We start from the raw sequence: 17,193 nt of genomic DNA on the forward strand, positions 1-17,193 counted from the left end.
ATATGGGGCGGGGGGGGATTATCAAGGTTTCCACACGCATCATTTGATAGATGGCACAGAATCTTGAAAAACATATCAGGTTTTCCAAAGTAATAAAAATAAAATGAAGAAATTTTTTTTAGGTTGTACAGACATTTTTACCCAGAGGGAGGGGTTTTCTGCCTTTGAGACTCCCTCAAATTATTCTCCTGCTTCCTCTCCCCTGCCCCATACTCTGGCTCCTGGTCTCCCCATTGACTCCCCTCTTCCACCAACCCCAGCATCTGTTTCACAGAACCTCACCGATTGCTGGCCCCTTCCCCTGACTCATCCTCCTGTTCCCCTGCCTCCTCTGCCTCTCCCCCCCGCCCCCGACTCCTGCCTGCCCCTGACAAAATGCATAAGGCAAAAAGCATAGGCTTTTACAAACTGCGGAACACTTAATGCCCAGAAATGATCTTCATGGATGCTGAAACTTACATCCTGATGAATTAGATATACGCTTTGAGGTGATTCATGTCATTAGCTACATTGATGGAACAGATATTTCTAGGATGTGGGGACGTTTCATACAATGAAAGCACTGTGTATCATATCCTTGTGGGTAATAGCTTTTGACATGAGGGAGGTTTTCTTGGGGGGGGGGGAGAGAGACAAAGATGTGTATTAAACCATTTCATCCTGGCATATGGGTTATTATTCCTTTTATAAAACATGGTTTCACATTGCTGCATTATGCTTTACTATATTATCTATTGTTTATTAAGTTTCCCCTGGGCCATAAAAAGTATCATTATGATGTATTTTCTTGTGGACACATACAAGATCATGTCTCTTACTTCTTACACACATAATCATTTTCAGAAGCGTTTGCTCGAATTATTAAATCTTGCTGGAAGATAATGGAATCAAGCTACAGCAAATTTCCTAAAAGTTATTATCACGTGTGTTGTAATTAAACAGTCTGATTCACAATGCCTTAAAATAAAGTAAAAATGGTGCTTGCGATCCACATTTTATCCTTTGTAAACCGCTTAGAGGTTTCGTTTACAACTAAGTGGTATGAAACTATTGTTAAGTAAACAGTTTTTGCAATCCACTTTTTTATGGGGGCACAATAGCAGTACATTAAATTAATTTTATAATGAATGATTTTAGAGTGTTGTTTGTGCTGTACTTTTGTACTGTTTTATTGTTGTTAGCCGCCCTGAGCCCGGCTTCGGCTGGGGAGGGCGGGATATAAATAAAATTTATTATTATTATTATTATTATTGTTGTTGTTGTTGGCGGGATATAAATAAAATTTATTATTATTGTTATTGTTGTTGTTGTTGTTGTTGTTATTATTATTACATGCTTTGTAGCCAATAAAAATTCATTTCCAATTAAGAGTTCACAGAATAAAATTGGTCAAATAAATAATGAGTTAATGAAATGTCTTCTTTTGTGATGGTGACCATCATGTTATTACTAGTAAGATCCACACACAAAAATGACATGATGGATATTATACAATTATATAAGTTTGTGAATTGAATTAAACTCTGTGTACACTGATAACTAATTTTGCTATTAAATGGTTCATTTACCCTGAGTGGTGCAAAACCTTCGAGGATAAGACCCTACTTTGTCAGATGTGTGAAGTGGTTTCCTGAATAGGTATATATACATCCTGACAACAAAGGAAAGAAGAAATTATTTCCCTCCCATCCCCTTGCCAAAGGTCAGAAAGTCAAGCAATTTAAGAGAGTCAGGGGCAGACACATCACAGTACTATGCATACCACAAGGGAACACAAAACCCAATCAGCATGGATATGACCGTTGCCAAATAGCAGCCACTGGAGCTGAATTATTTCCAGAGTAGTAGTGATAAGTTTGTTGTTGCAAAAAATATTTAAGTCTTAGGGGACATTTAAGTCTGTTATGGCATAAGCTTTCATGTCCCACTGTCCACCTTTTGGATACACTTATTTGATTATGTTTATAAACCTCATCATATAAATCCCAGATCTTACAATGAACTAGTTAAACCTGAAACCATCATTCAAATCAGTGTTCGAAACTCCTATTGTTCTAGGCACATTTTGCGAAAGGGAATTTCACTGGTGCAGGCAGTTTCTGAGCTCTGGGCGCAGTAGTACACCTAAAATTTCAGATTAAAACTGCACAGTGGAAGGAAAGGAGGACCTTTTTCTGACTCCTCACTTCCAACTACTTTCTGAAGCCTAGATAAGAGACCCTCTTCAGAATATTACAGGGTGGGCAGGGGAAGGACTAGACCATGTGAAAAATGAACATAATATTTTATTTCAGTAGACAGAAATGGGTTTTTTTTAGGTCCCGAGACATTGGCATATTTATATGTCAATGTTAACACCCTGAAGCAAATAGATAACCAGATTCTTTGCGACCCGTGTTACAGAGTCCGACCTAGTTGTGCGACTCAATGCTCTGACAGTCACACTCATGCATGAAGTGTTATCCTAAATTGGCAGGTATATAGAAGGAGAGGAAGAAAATGTAAGCAGTGAGGTCAGAGGGAAGTAAAACGCAAAAAGTACAGACTGTGATAACTACATTAAATCTTAAACGTCTGCAAAATAATTAGAGTCAGTGCCAAGAATCAGATGCCAGGAATCATGAGCTAAGAGTCAGACACAGTGGAGACTCTTGTTGCCTAGGCAAAGTTCCAGCCTTACATATGGAAGCCTTCATGGTTCTCCCAGGTAGGAGGAGACAGCGGCTGGCCTAGTTGGGCACAGTTGCTTAACAGCCTAGAAACAACCATGGAATATCTGGTCCAAGGCCTGCAATGCATGTGCCTTTATGAATTATTACATGACCCACATTCACACGTCAGTAGTCTTCAAAAATAGAAACCACAGCCTGAGCATGGCAATCCAAGTCAATTTTGTACATATAATCAAATGGATCGATATTTGTGCTCATCACAAAAAATGAAGGAGCCCACTGTTTTTGTGAAACTTAGAAATGAAATAAAGTATTGTAACTTGCTAACAATATTAGATAAGGGTTCTATAAATAATAATTCAGTGAACAATTCTCTTTGCCTTTTATCAAGGTTAGCTTGGGGTAACAAATGGAATTAAAATTTCTTTATGAAAGGAACACCCATTATTTGAAACACCAGATCACATGGAGAAAGTACTCCCTGAATTCCACAGCAAACAAGGTAAAAATCATGGAAAGTCCAAAGCAGTAACTTTTCTGGTAGCAAAATTCCTGAAGTTTTAGCAGATGGTCAGCAAGGTAATTTTTACTGTGCTGCTAGGTTTGCCACCAACTGTTGCAAGAGCTAGGGGGCAATCTCCCCTTACGGGGCCCTTAATGAAATAAAAAAGTTAAATTTCCACCTACCATGGTCAAACTATAGGCAATCTGCTGACTATAAATGATCAACAAATTCAGTGGCACGCCAGTTTAGGCTACTAGAATACAATGAATCCAAGATTTAGGTGAACAGTTTGCAAGCAAAGCAAGAAAGTTCCAAGATCCAGGCAAGAAAGTTCCAAGATCCAGGCAAGAAAGTTCCAAGATCCAGACATGCAAGGGTTCAGGAGACAGAGTAACCCAGAGCCAACCCAAATCAACCTGGGAGGCAAAAACAGCAGCCCAACCCAATTAAACCTTTGGAGAGACATCTAGAATCATCTGTTACAGAACCTGCCTGATTTTTCACAGCAGCCAGTTGGTCAACAATCAACACATTTGTTCACACCTGTTGATCACTGACCAACTGGCTGCTGTGAAAAATCAGGCAGGTTCCATAACAGATGAATATAGAAATAATTTCCCTGCCACCTGAATATAGCTCCAGAGAGAAAGGCATCACATAGTGGCTGGCAGGCTGCAGACTCACAGGGCGCTGAAGGTTAAAGTGACCCCACAATACCATGTTGAAATGGTTTCGTCCTTCTTCATGTTTACAGATAACGTAGCCTCCAGCCTGCCCCACCCTGCCCCCAATTTCTGTGAAATAGGGAGCACAGAAGGTGAAATGGCAAGGGTGTGCATAGCAGAAGGGAGATTAGAAAAGCCTGCTGCACAATAATTTGTCTATTTTCTGCAGACAAATTACACATTCTCCTTAATATCACTAGAAATGGTACTGGGGTCAACAGAAACCCACAAGCTTACCAAACCCCTTTATAAATCTGAATTATTTACGTATTTTCCCCCAGTTAGGTTGGAAACACTCCCACGCCCATAAGAGTGACCATTTTGCACAATACTTACTAACTGGCTGTTGGGTCACTGTGACTTCAACTGCATCTGTATGTTTACAAGTTACCTGCATGTTCACCTTAGCAAGTTGCCAGACACAGGCTGTGTCTACATTCAGGTCTACAAGGGTCACCGTTTCTGTGTGCACTTTTGCACTTTCAATATTATGCCTCCATAATCTATCTTGATATTTCCTATATCCATACTAGCGTGTGGGATTTGATGAGATTCATTTGTGCTGTCTGCTGCCCTCTCCCATCAAGATGTTCTGGAAATCTGAGGACTGTTAAGTGTATGTGTGCAGGTATCTGCTTAGCTGTGTGAGCAACTTTAAAACATTTTGGAGGTTTTGTTTTATTTTATTTTCCAAAGTAGCAGATTTGTATGAAAAAGTAGGATAATAAATATATGTGTTCCAAAACCAGGTGCCCACAAATAATCCGGTATCTGTTTACCTTTTCAGGCACGCCCACAGAGAGAGAGAGAGAGATCAAATTTGCACGAAAGGTCAGAAAAAAAATAATTATTTTAAAATGTGTGTGTTGCACCAAGCCAAGGAGCCTGAGGTCCCTTGTGGGCTTACATGGAGGTATCTGCTTACCTGTGCCAGAACACTTTTCTTATTTATTTCTGAAATACAGGTTTTCTGATACACTAGATCTGCATAAAAGAACAGTAAAAAATAATAATTGTGTGTGTCACTCCAAGCCAGGCAAGGATTTGGCATGAGGCTACAGCTTCCTTTCCCTCCTGTATCTTCTAGGGCAAATTTTATTTTTAATTTTAATACAGCTGTTTTGTGCAAGAACCCTTTTGCACAAATCAGCTGTTTTAAATATAAAAATACCGCAAATGTGCCTTCAGCAACAACCAGTGGAAAGGGGAAGGCTGCATCCTTCCCTTTGGGCTGATGGAAAGAAAATGGAAGTAGTGGGTGTAGCAACAGACAGCAGCTAGCAGAATGTCACCACACATGTGGAAAAAGAAATCCAGACCACACAATGTGCTTCAGGGCATCCGCAATTGGGCAAAATGCAATTTTATATGGATTTTCTTCAGATTCTTACCAAATCAGGGAAATCTGAATTTGGAAGAGGGCGGGTATGGGCTGCCAACTGGATGAGGAAGATGTTGTGTGGACACCACACACACACAACGCACAAGCGGCTTCAAATCCACAGTGTGGATGAGCTCTTAATGGCAACTATCTGACAAAGACCTTCAACCTGACCCCTTTCCTCTGTTAACAGAAATATTTGCATAGTGCATTATTTTTATTTCTTTAGGTAATTTATATATTGCTTCAAGCTTCAAAGAAATCTCTAAGCAGTTTATAATATTGTAAAATATTACCAGTAATTCACAACACATGATAATTGCACATACCGTATTTTTCGCTCTATAACACGCACCCAACCATAACACGCACGTAGTTTTTAGAGGAGGAAAATCGGTAGGCATGCCACCCGTAGGCATTCCTCCATAACACGCACAGGCATTTCCCCTTACTTTTTAGGAGGAAAAAAGTGAGTGTTATGGTGCAAAAAATACGGTATATAATTGTTAAGTTGTAAGGGACCACAAAGGTCATTCATTCATTTACAATACCGCCCTATACCCAAAGGTCTCAGGGCAGTTCATATAAAATATCAAAAACATAAAATCAAAACAAAACCAACAACCCAATTAAAAAAACCCCAAAGAGCCAGCATTTTAAAAAAAGGTATAGGGTGTAGATCAAGTCAGGCAAAGGCCTGGTTGAAAAGGAACGTTTTTGCCTGGCGCCTAAAGGTGTATAGTGAAGGCATGAAGCAAACTTCCCGTTCCAGAGAAGAGGAGCCACTGCAGAGAAGGACCGTTCTCGTGTTGCCACCCTCCTGACCTCTCGTGGAGGAGGCACACAAAGGAGGGCCTCAGAAGATGTTCTCAGGGTCCAGGTAGGTTCATTTGCATGATATAATTGACCCCACTGTTTTTTAAACGCATACACTATTTGTTTTAAAAACATGATCAGTTACATCACACTCACCATACCTGCTGGTGTATGTTCACAGTGAGATTGTTGACTGATTATTTTTGTGCAACTATATTGTTTTATTGGAAATGGGAAGTTCTCAATGAAAGCATGATTTATACATTTTTAACATGTAATTGCATGATAACTTCTGCCAGCTATTTTATTTGTATGGCTTCCTTAGGGTGCATTTAGTTTAAAGACTGGACTGATACAATCAATTATTCTATCAATGGAGGGCTAAATCAACCTGGCAATTTCAATTTATGTACACATTCTGGAATTGCTGGACATTAGCTTCAAAAGCACCAGGGTTTCAGATCAATGAAAATTACTAGCAGAGTCTGGAGTTGTTCAATAAAAAGTTGTTGCTGTTTTTTAAAGGTAATTCTTTTATATCGAGATTATGAAGTCAAACTTATTTATGGAAAGTGCTTTTTATAATTTTAAGATGACTAACCTATTACTCCAGAAATAGCTTTCAATCCACAAAACAGGTTCAATGGGTAACTAGCAATATTTTATGAGACAATATTTTTTCAGCTGCGTGAAAACTATGGCTAATACTAGTTCTTCAGCTGGTCCTTGGCATTCGTTCCTTAGCCTCACTACACTCAGAAACCTAACAAAAATATTTCCTAATCTGCTCTACACTTTTTTTTCTATCTTAAACATACATAACCTTAAGGGAAAAAGTAAATCAAAGAATATTCCCTTCAACCCCAAAAGACCACTTGAATGCATAGAAGTGGCAATTGTGGCACCAGGAATCACGAGGGGAGGGCAGAGCAGTCTGCTTCCTGCCACCCACAGCATTCAAATGCCCTGGCCAGTTTACTACACACTTTCAAACCCAGTGCATGTAAGGGTAGATGTACCAGAAATACTATAAGGGAAACTGTAAGAGCACACATTATAATTAAGCCTATGAACACATTATACCTATATTATGCACAGCTATGTGGGAGCAAAGCACTCTCTTTGAATTCACACAATTACTGAGTGGGTACACACAATCCTAGTTTTATTTTCCAGGTACTACAGCATTAGGCAACACAAATAAGTACGTAGGTGGACCACATTTAGGTTCTGCTGATATTTTCACCTGCAATTCAGATCTTTTTCCTATTGAAGAAAGAACAGCTGCACTGGAAATATGCAGGCACATTTGGGAATGGAGCCAAATTCAACACAAAGATGTCACAATGTTTGCAGTAGATTAGCAGTTAATATACACAAGGTGATCTGTGCAGAAATATTGAACAGGAACAATGTAGCAAGGCAACAAATATGGTTTTAGGACTAACCAAGACAGAGAGCATGCTCCTTTTAATGCCATCAATCCACCATGTCTTTAATTTTTTAGCGCCCCAATGCAAACTTTTATTAGCTATTTCCATCTTATGAGAAATGCAAGGTAGTTTATAGAAGAGGCAAGAGGAAATTCTTCTTAAGATGGTACTTGCCATCTGCAGTTTTTACAAGTACTTGTACTCAAAATAATAGGCTTTTAAAACGATTTATCAGGAGCACCATTCAGCTGATTAAAAGCCATTTTTTTAAAAAAAATAATCAATTAAGCATTGGAGCCCTAACAACAATTTCTTTCAATATAATCAAGAGAGAAGTCTAATTATTTGATAACATGCTGCTATGGAATTGAAGAACTACCGGTACCTTTATATCACAAGCCACAAACAATGCAAGAATAAGGTATCCAACTAAAATACGTAGAGATCATCAGGTCAAACAAAGAGCACTTTCTGAACAGCCCTGCTAATGAGGATAATTTCATGCCGTGTCCCAATATGAGACAATTAAGACAAGAGTTAACATGCTACACTAAACCGTCTCACATTCCTGAATGAGAAGGAATGAGCCACAATGAGCCTTGAGCTCGTGAGCTCCCCCCGGGTCCTTTCTCACAGCTGAGGAAATAAAGTTTTAATTTAAAACAAGCCAATTTCAATCCATGGCTTCTGAGGCTGGCTGGCTTTAAACTAACCATAGTTTGTGTTGCCCATAGTTCACAGTTTGGATCACACAGGAAACTGTGGCTAACTAAAAGCAAAAGCTTTCAATTACCTCCTCCCAGCTTTTGTGGGATTATGTGACCCGGAGGCTCGCTGTAGCTACTTCCTGACATGTGTGCACCAATCTTGCACAGTCTACAAACACGCAAGCTAGTATATAGCTACTGACTGTCTATCAGAATATAATATGGCTTTTTCTTTTCTTTTTTTTGCAGTCAGCATTTGTTATAAAGTGAAATCTAGGACTGTATGGGAAGAATGAGATGTGCCCATAGACAACAAATTAGCCTCCACTTTTGCAGTAACTAAGAACAGCAACCCAAATCTCATCAGAAGAGAGCAATTCTGTATGGCACAATTAGAAACACATTCAAAGAAGCTGTTCCAGAAGGCATTAACGTACCATGTGTATTAATAAGATGTATATTTCTCAGACCCAGCCTACTTTTGTGATTGTAATATGTTTTAACTGTTTTTAATGTTTCAGTTGAAATCATTGTGACTTTAGCGTAAAGAACAGGCTATATAAATCATCATCATCACAGTGCTATTCCATTTTTTGAGATTTAGATGTTTACATTGGAATTTGACAAAAATGGCAAAGAACATTTTCTGACCATGATTCTTTAAAGAAAAAAAGCACAAATCAAAATGGATAGACGTATGACCCAATTAAATAAACCTTGGTTCTATCTGATTATACATTACTAAAGCAATAGTTTTTAAGCAGGAAGGTCAGCTAGTTCCATAAAGTCCATCATCTTCACCTGCCATTCTTCCACAGTTGGTAGTTCTTGCGTTTTCCACTTCTTGGCTAGTAAGATCTGAGCGGCAGTTGTGGCATACAAAAATAATTTAACATCCTTCTTGGGCAATTCCAAACCTGTTATTCCAAAAAGAAAGGCCTCTGGTTTCTTTATAAATGTATATTTCATCATTTTTTTCAATTCATTATAAATCTTTTCCCAGAAGTCTTTCACCTTGGGGCAGGTCCACCACATGACAATACAGGGTTCTCAACACATGGTCCCACACCCAGTTTGAAACCATACTGGACCCTGCTTAGCTTTGAAAATGTGCCATCAATTATTTTTAATTTTGGCACCACTAGGAGGCTGTGCTAAGAGTGAAATATGTTAATTAGTAATAAAATCTATTAATATTTAATCAATTAAACCATTGATTTAAAAATGGGTTAGAATCAAGACACAAGATTTACCCACTCTGGAAGAATGACAGATGAAGGTGATAGAGTACATGGAATTGGCAGAAATGACTGGCAGAATCCGAGACCAGGGAGAAGAGGCGGTGGAAGAAGAATGGAAAAAATTTAAAGACTATCTACAGAAATACTGTAAAATTAATGAATGTTAAAGGGATGTTGGCTTGAAAACAAGTGGTGTTAGTTAAAAGATTAATAAGAATATGTAAATATGGATGACAATGGTGGAAAAATATATATTTATTATAGGTTAAGATGTTGAATAAGGATAAATGATAGAGGGTAAGGATTTGCTGAACTAAATATCTGAACTGGAATACAAAAAGGGAGGTGTGAGGAGGTCAAGAAACTAGTGAATGAAGTATAAGATATGAAAATACTAATCTTTTTTCTGTTTTTTTTGGGGGGGGGTCTTCTTTTTTCTTCTATTCTGTTAACTGTTCTTTATTGTGTACCTTTATGTGTTTTGTTTTGTATTTTCTCATTTTTGTAGTTTTTTTGGTTTTTGTATTCTATGTTTAAATTTTGAAGCTTTTGATTGTTTATGAAACTTTAATAAATATTATATAAAAAATGGGTTGGAATCAATTTAATATAACCTATTACCCTAATTAAAAGAGGAGAGGCAACAATCCTGAGCAGCCAACCTTCCGGGGGGGGGGGGGGACGGACCCCAGACACCCCCCCACATATACACAAATACATGCATACACCCATACACAGCACACACAAACATATACACCCACATGCACACACTCACTTAGCTGCGCAGGATCCCCAACAAAGCACCCCTCCCTCTTTTCACTGCTGCTGAACTATTTTCCAGTCTGCCTGGCATCAGGGTTAGAGAAGATCCACTGGGACAAGGGGTTAACTTTCCCCCTCTCATAATCCTTCTCTTAGTTGAGCAGGATGCAGCTGAACAGTGCCAAAGAATGTGCTGCCCATCTTGGAACCACTGCTTCATGGTATTCCAAGTGCCTTGAGGTAAAGGGTAAAGGCACCCCTGACCATTAGGTCCAGTCGTGACCGACTCTGGGGTTGCGGCGCTCATCTCGCTTTACTGGCCGAGGGAGCCGGGGTACAGCTTCCGGGTCATGTGGCCAGCATGACAAAACCGCTTCTGGCGAACCAGAGCAGCACACGGAAACGCCGTTTACCTTCCCGCCGGAGCGGTACCTATTTATCTACTTGCACTTTGACATGCTTTCGAACTGCTAGGTTGGCAAGAGCAGGGACCAAACAATGGGAGCTCACCCTGTCACGGGGATTCAAACCCCCAACCTTCTGATCAGCAAGTCCTAGGTTCTGTGGTTTAACCCACAGCGCCACCCGCGTCCTTGCCTTGAGGTAGTGGCTCCCAAATAAGGAGGGTTACCTTGCTCCTTGCCTTTTTCAGTCAGGGTGGGTGGGAGCAAGGAAAAGTTTGGGGAGTTGCTGCTTCAAGGCTCCCCACACCTTGAGGCCAGTTCCAGCTTTCCTTGCCTTTACCTGCAGTACTAGTGGCAACACGCCTCTGAATACCAATCGCTGGCGATCGGGACGAGGAGAGTGCGAGAATGCTTGTATTCTGCACTGGGGTTTCCCACTAAATGCTGAAGTACGGTATGCTTTGGTCTAATTCAGCAGGATTCTTCTTATGCTCTTGCAGGAAAGGCAAGGGATAAGGAAAGCCTTTGAGAACTGCTGCTTTGAGCAGTAGCTAAAGGACAAGTTGGGCATCGTACTGCAATTTTAACTAAAAGCAGTCACAGTGGCTCTGAATTAGATCAGTACAGAGGTGCTGGGGGGAGATGGATTTAATCTTTCTCCCATGCCATTTCCCTAAATTCCCACCCACCTCCAGCTGCAGTCCCCAAAAGACCCTCCAGGTACCTTCTGAGTGAAGTGGCCAGACACACTTCTGATCGAAACACGTTTCAGTGCACGGGCACAGCCACAAAGAAGACACTAATCTGTGGTTTTGCAGACTTCCCACGGCAAAAGAAAAATGCCTTCCCTACAGATTTAAGGGAATGAGGTGCTCTCAATTGGGTGGTAGGCTCTAGATCTTTAAGAGATTTAAAGATACTGTAATCATGAGTACATTGAATTGGGGCTGGAAGCAGGGCCGGGCCCATCCATGAGACAAAGTGAGCCGGCAGCCTCAGGTGGCAGGACCCACAGGGGCAGCAGATCTGGCCTTTACAGAGGCCTCTTGGCAAATAGGAGGTGCTGCTATTCTCCTTTCACTGTTGTTCCCTCTTTAGATCTTTATTCGCATCTGGTTCCTGATGTAGAACTTTCACTTATATCATCTTTCCTGACTTGGGGAGGGGGCGCAAATTTTTGTGGCTCACCTCAGGTGCCAAAATGTCTTGGGATAGCCTTTAATGGAAGCATATATTATAGATAGTCATTGCAGTTGGGTCACGAGAGAAGTCTTGATGTTCCTTGAGGCAGGTCTGAACTTGCTGAAAGGTAGCATTCTGCACTAGGTGCAGCCTCCAAACATTATTCAATGGCACCCCCGTGTGCAACTGACATTACAGGAGTCAATATGTGGTGTTAACCAAAGAAGGTATGGCTGGGATCAGGTCCCTGTTAGAAAGAAATGACAGCTCAGGATACCATGGACAATTCAGGAGAAAAGTGTGGCACAGGAAACCCTTCTATGCAACTTCAAGGAAAGTATAACCTTGCCCAGGCAAGCGAAAAACTACAAACCTCTAGAGCTACACTGTCCTACCAACATAACCTGTTTTCTCCCAATTAGGCTTCAATTTCATCCCTCACTGATTCCGTATCATCTTCTAGCATTCATTCCAAGACCAACTATACATCCAGAATTTAACAAGAGTGAAAAAATGCAAGTGGGTGTCGTCTACATGATGTCCCTAGATGTTCACCAACAAAATAGAAATATGAAGAAGTGAAGAGCAGTACTCTCTATCTAAAACCAGAATGACATTCACACGAACATTTTCAAGTACTTCTGAATAGCATTTCAATTTCCACTTGTTTCCCTGAATCCCCACCCGCATCTGCTCTGAAGGGTCCACCAAGTATCTGGAGTGTATCTGAGGGGCACAGTGAGAGCTGAAGGAGGAACCTTTTTTTTTGTCTGTTCCACTGATGGACAGAAACAGAATTTCACCCTTTCATTTTTATTCTGGAGCAGACTTGACACAAACCATTTTTTAAAAATGTGACCTTTAAAGCCATGACCTTTCACCACTGTATCTTGCAGAGATGCTTGCAGTTATAGCATGCGGCTTCTAGAAGCTATACTATACTACTCAGCATGGCCTCAACTAATGCAAGGCTAGGAGACAAGCAGATCTCGCTCCTGTTATTGCAGACAAAAGAGAAGTATAATTAAATAAGAAAGGTTGACAGTGGGGAAATAGGCAACTGATTGACTTACATGCCAACCCTAGAATCAAGTTCTTTGTTTTATTTCTTATATATCCTTCTGTGAAGAATTTACAGCTGCCATGAACCATATCCTAACAAAAGGGGATGGGGAGGGCACATCCATACAAATATTCAAATGGAAAGAAAGTTGTAGTTGAAATGTGTAATATCACTATCCAAGCATTTGCTCTGAATTCCTTCAAGTCTCCCTGTTATGACACATGCTTAGGCAATGCGGTAACCAAACAATTTTAAATAAATATAAATTCAAATCAATAGCACTTCCATCTAAGCTACAATTTTGAGGTTCTTTCCTACAACGAGAGACTACATTTAAAATGTAGAACTAAAAGCAACATAGAAAAGCAATAAAAAGCACCTGATGAAAGGAAACAGCAGCAAATCAGAGCTCATTAGTTGCTGAAAACATAGGCTGGTAAAAATATACCAGCAAAACTCAAAAGCGGCAAGGGAGAGATGAGACAAATATTAGATATACACATACTTTTTTGGGGGGAAATGAATCCCCAGAGACAAATTATCCCAGTCCTCCAGGAGGGTGGAGAAGAGAACAAACTTTAGCTCATTAGTTCACAACTTGGTAACATTTTCTTTTAGAATCTATTCTGGTTTTGCTGGTTATTCTAGTTTAGCTCCCTATCCCAAGTCCTGGGGCAAGCTAGAAGTTCAAATAATAATCAAGTACCATTGCCTTATCCCAAGCCTAATGACACCCAACACATTCCTTTGGAACCACAACTCCCAAGATTGTACTAATGGGGCATTTAAAAAAAAAAAACCTCAAGGAGAACAGAAGATGGAAAGCACTCTTTCATCTTCCCTGTGAAAAAACTTAAAGAACATGTGCCTATCTCCACAAATGGCTGGGCCAGAAGAGATGGAAAACTCACTCAAAGTCTCATGAAATCACAGCAAGCCATTATTATGCTTACTCTGTGGCAGTGATGAAGGTGGAAAAGCACTTGTTCTCTGCTACCATTGTGTCCTCAAAGTGCTGGGGGGGGGGGGGGGGAGCGTACAGAACATGCTGTATGTTCCTTACCTGGTTTGCTACTTCTCCCACAACCAACCCTCCTCTTACACAGAACAACTGCAATTGGGGCTCTTCCTGCTCTCCCCTGCAAGCCAAGACCAACACAGCTGCCAGTCAGAGCAGCAGGGGCAGGCTCTTTCGTGCCAGCAGTGTAAAGCTGGTGTTCTCAGGCAAGAAGAAAAAGATAGGGAGACCGACAGCGAGCAAAGCAGGACAGAGTAAACAGTTCACTTGTGGTTACAACAGCTGAATCCAGTCCAATAAGCCGCTACACACACACACACACACACAACAGTTGTAGCTGTATAGGTCTGGAAATTATTATCATAACTGAACTCCATCAGCTGCACTGGCTTTTGGGCCATTTGTGGGCTCAGTTCAAACTGCTGTGTTGATCTTTAAACCCCTTTACAGCTTGGGACCAGGGTACGTGAAGGATGATCTATCTCCACATGTGGTTGTCCATCTTCAATGGAGGCAGTACTCCAGGTTCCCACCTCATCTGAGGAGATGGGTAGCTACCAGGGATAGGGTCTTCTTGTGGAAACAACCTGGATGCTGTCCACGCTTACTTCAATGTAATTTTTGCACCAGCCAAAGATCCCCCCCTCCAACCCTTTAATTTAATCAAGTTTTATCTCAGATTGTGCTACTACTTTACAGATGTTGATGCTTCTAGGGGTGTGTTTAATGTTTTTATTCTGCTTTTGATTTCTGTGTTGTAATCCCCCTTGGGAATTATTTTAAATGTGAAGTAGGAATTCTTATATTAAGTACAGCTGCATTGCAAATCCACTAACCCCATTAGAATTCAATAGGACTTCTGAGTAGACGTGGTTAGGATTGCATTGTAAGAAAGTAAAATGTCTAATCTAAAACATTTACGAAAATATCAAACAATCTTATATAGAGTCAGGCCACTGGTTAGTCTAGGCCCGGCCTGTACAGCACACTCAAACTGGCAGCAACCCTTTAAAGTCTTTACAAGGCCTATTGCAAGACATCCTTTCTAAGCATGTGTCCCACCAGTGAGCACTATCTCCTCTCTTGCTCTCTCTCTACGATCTCTCATCTCATACATGTTTCTTTTTCTCACTAAACTCACGCACCCACTGAAACCCAATCAGATTCCCTACACACCTGATTGCTGTTTTCTCTTAGTTCTCTTACCTGGTGCTCAACACACCTAAAATATTTGAGGGAGTGCCTCTCTTTATATGTGCATGTCCAATAACTGGCCATCCTCCAGTGGGTCCAGCGCTGCTGGAAAAAACAGCACGGGGTATAGTGCAGCGAAGCCATCCTGCTTGCCTGGATTCTCAGTGCCAGATTTAGGGCAGTGCGGGAGGTTCTCTTGCACAGTAGCTGAGCCAAGGGGGTGCATAACAACAACCACAACAACAGTGGTACATTGAGTTACAAATGCCTCAGGTTACAAACTTCGCTAACCTGGAAGAGTTACCTCGAGTTGAGAACTCTGCCCCAGGATGAGAATGAGAATTGTGTGCCGACGGCGCAGCGGCAGTAAGAGGCACCCATTAGCGAAAGAACGCCTCTAGTTCAGTTTCAGGTTAAGAACGGACCTCCGGAACAAATTAAGTTCGTAACTAGAGGTACCACTGTAATAAACCCAGTGCTTTTCCCCCCCCAGAAAAAGAGGTGCCAGAACTCACCTTGTTCTCTGATAATGGCAATGGCGCCCACCTGAGAGGTGCCGGAACTGAGTTCCGGTGACTTCCGGCTGAAAAAAATCCCCGAATAAACCTATACAGGTACTGATACAGGTACCTACTGAACGTTTAAGATATTTGGAGGGTGGGCAATTTTGTCCTCGCTCCAGGAGCCATATTACCCAAATATGGGTATTCCTCCTCACAACAAGCCTGTGAAAGGACACTTTTATCTGACTGCAGCATATCCAATGAACCTCAACTGGGATTTGCTTCTGTTATATTCCCCCCCCCCCTTTTAGAGGGGGTGAGGGTTCTGTACTCCAACCTGTTGTGGGTTATTGTGGGTACAGTATTATTTATTTCCCCCTCTCTTTCTATCGGATTCGTTTGTAACCGAGAATCAATTAAACCCTCTCTCTATGTACAGTATATATAGAAGGTGTCCCTTTGCTCAAGATACAAAGCCCTAAGCAGCTTGAGACCAAGACGACTAAAAAGATAACCTATTGATCTGTTCCAATTCCCCAGTGCTGTCCATAGACTTGGGCTGCAGCCCAACGAGTCTGGCTACGGATATATCTATAGCAATAAATAATAATTATTATTAATAATAAAACAAGCCTGCGAGGTAGCTTAGGCTGAGCCACCGAGGTTCCCCACAAGGTCACCCCGTCAGCTTCGGGGCTGAGCAGGGGATTTGAACGGGGCTCTCTCTCCCGACATTGGAAGCCGATACGCCACGCCGACCCGAGAGGGGACACGGGGGCAGAAACACGGGAGCAGGGGAAGAACGTGAGAAGCACCAACCCGGGCGCCCGGCGAAACTATCCCGGTTCCGTCTACCCTCACACCGAGCCGGTGGTGCTCCTTCCCTTCTCGCGGCCTCCTCGGCAACCCACGCTCGCTCGGCTCCCCCTCAGAGCTTAAGACAAATCCCGGCTGGTATTATTTGCGCCGGCCCCGCCGCCGCTCCCCTCACCTGCGGCGGAGAAGACGACGACACCGGGCGGCAGCAGCAGCAGCAGCTGGAGCCGCCGGAACTGCCCGCTCGCCGGCCTCGCTAGGTTCGGCCCACGGGCCGGGCCGCTTCGGGCCGCTGCTCGGGTCCCTCAGGCCGCGCGCCGAGACCGCGGCTGCCGCTGCGCTCCGCCGCCATCTTCCACTCGGGCGGGTGGGAGGGAACAAGGCAGGCCAGGCCGCGGAGGAGGAGGAGACGGCGGAGACCCCCGCCCGCTCGCCCGCCTCCCCGGTCCCGCCTCCGCTCGGAAGCCGCCGCGGAGGGGAGAGGAATCCCCGGCCGGCGGCCTGGCGGCTCAAGCGGGAAGCCTGCGGAGGGAGATAGCGTCTCCTCACCCTCCACAGAGCCTCGTCAGGAATAGTAATTATTTTTTTTAGAAAAGGGAGTTGTGAAAAGGCATCGACTCCCCCCCCCCAGCTTTTTTCTTTCTTTTTGGGAGGTATTACTATCAAGGTACTATTTTATATTTTAAAAAAACTACACACGCACATATATGTAGTTGACATCTGGGATAGCTCAGTCGGTAGAGCGCTTGACTCTGACATCGGAGGGTTTTG

General features: G+C 42.2%; 1 protein-coding gene and 1 long non-coding RNA gene across 5 annotated transcripts in view; one reads left to right on the forward strand and one right to left on the reverse strand.

Moving 5' to 3' along the window:
* The window catches only part of NDST2 (N-deacetylase and N-sulfotransferase 2), a 102,973-nt gene extending 86,061 nt beyond the window's left edge, over window positions 1–16,912 (reverse strand). Inside the window, exons 1-2 of one of the 4 annotated variants that reach the window (XM_083502504.1) lie at window positions 16,598–16,908; window positions 4,828–4,886 (exon numbers count right to left, since the gene is read on the reverse strand). The gene's annotated coding sequence lies outside the window, so the exon portion shown is untranslated. Of the gene's footprint in view, window positions 1–4,827; window positions 4,887–15,618; window positions 15,865–16,597 lie in introns of those variants that run through there. The other 3 variants (XM_083502506.1, XM_083502503.1, XM_083502505.1) reach the window with 3 other exon arrangements.
* On the forward strand, window positions 10,183–12,681 carry LOC310706741. Its single transcript, XR_014526135.1, has 2 exons — window positions 10,183–10,482; window positions 10,846–12,681. It is a non-coding gene; the product is annotated as an uncharacterized lncRNA (long non-coding RNA).
* Window positions 16,913–17,193: the final 281 nt, after the last annotated feature.

The sequence above is a fragment of the Podarcis liolepis genome, assembly GCF_965112155.1.
Source record: "Podarcis liolepis genome assembly, chromosome: 5".
Lineage (NCBI taxonomy): Eukaryota > Metazoa > Chordata > Lepidosauria > Squamata > Lacertidae > Podarcis > Podarcis liolepis.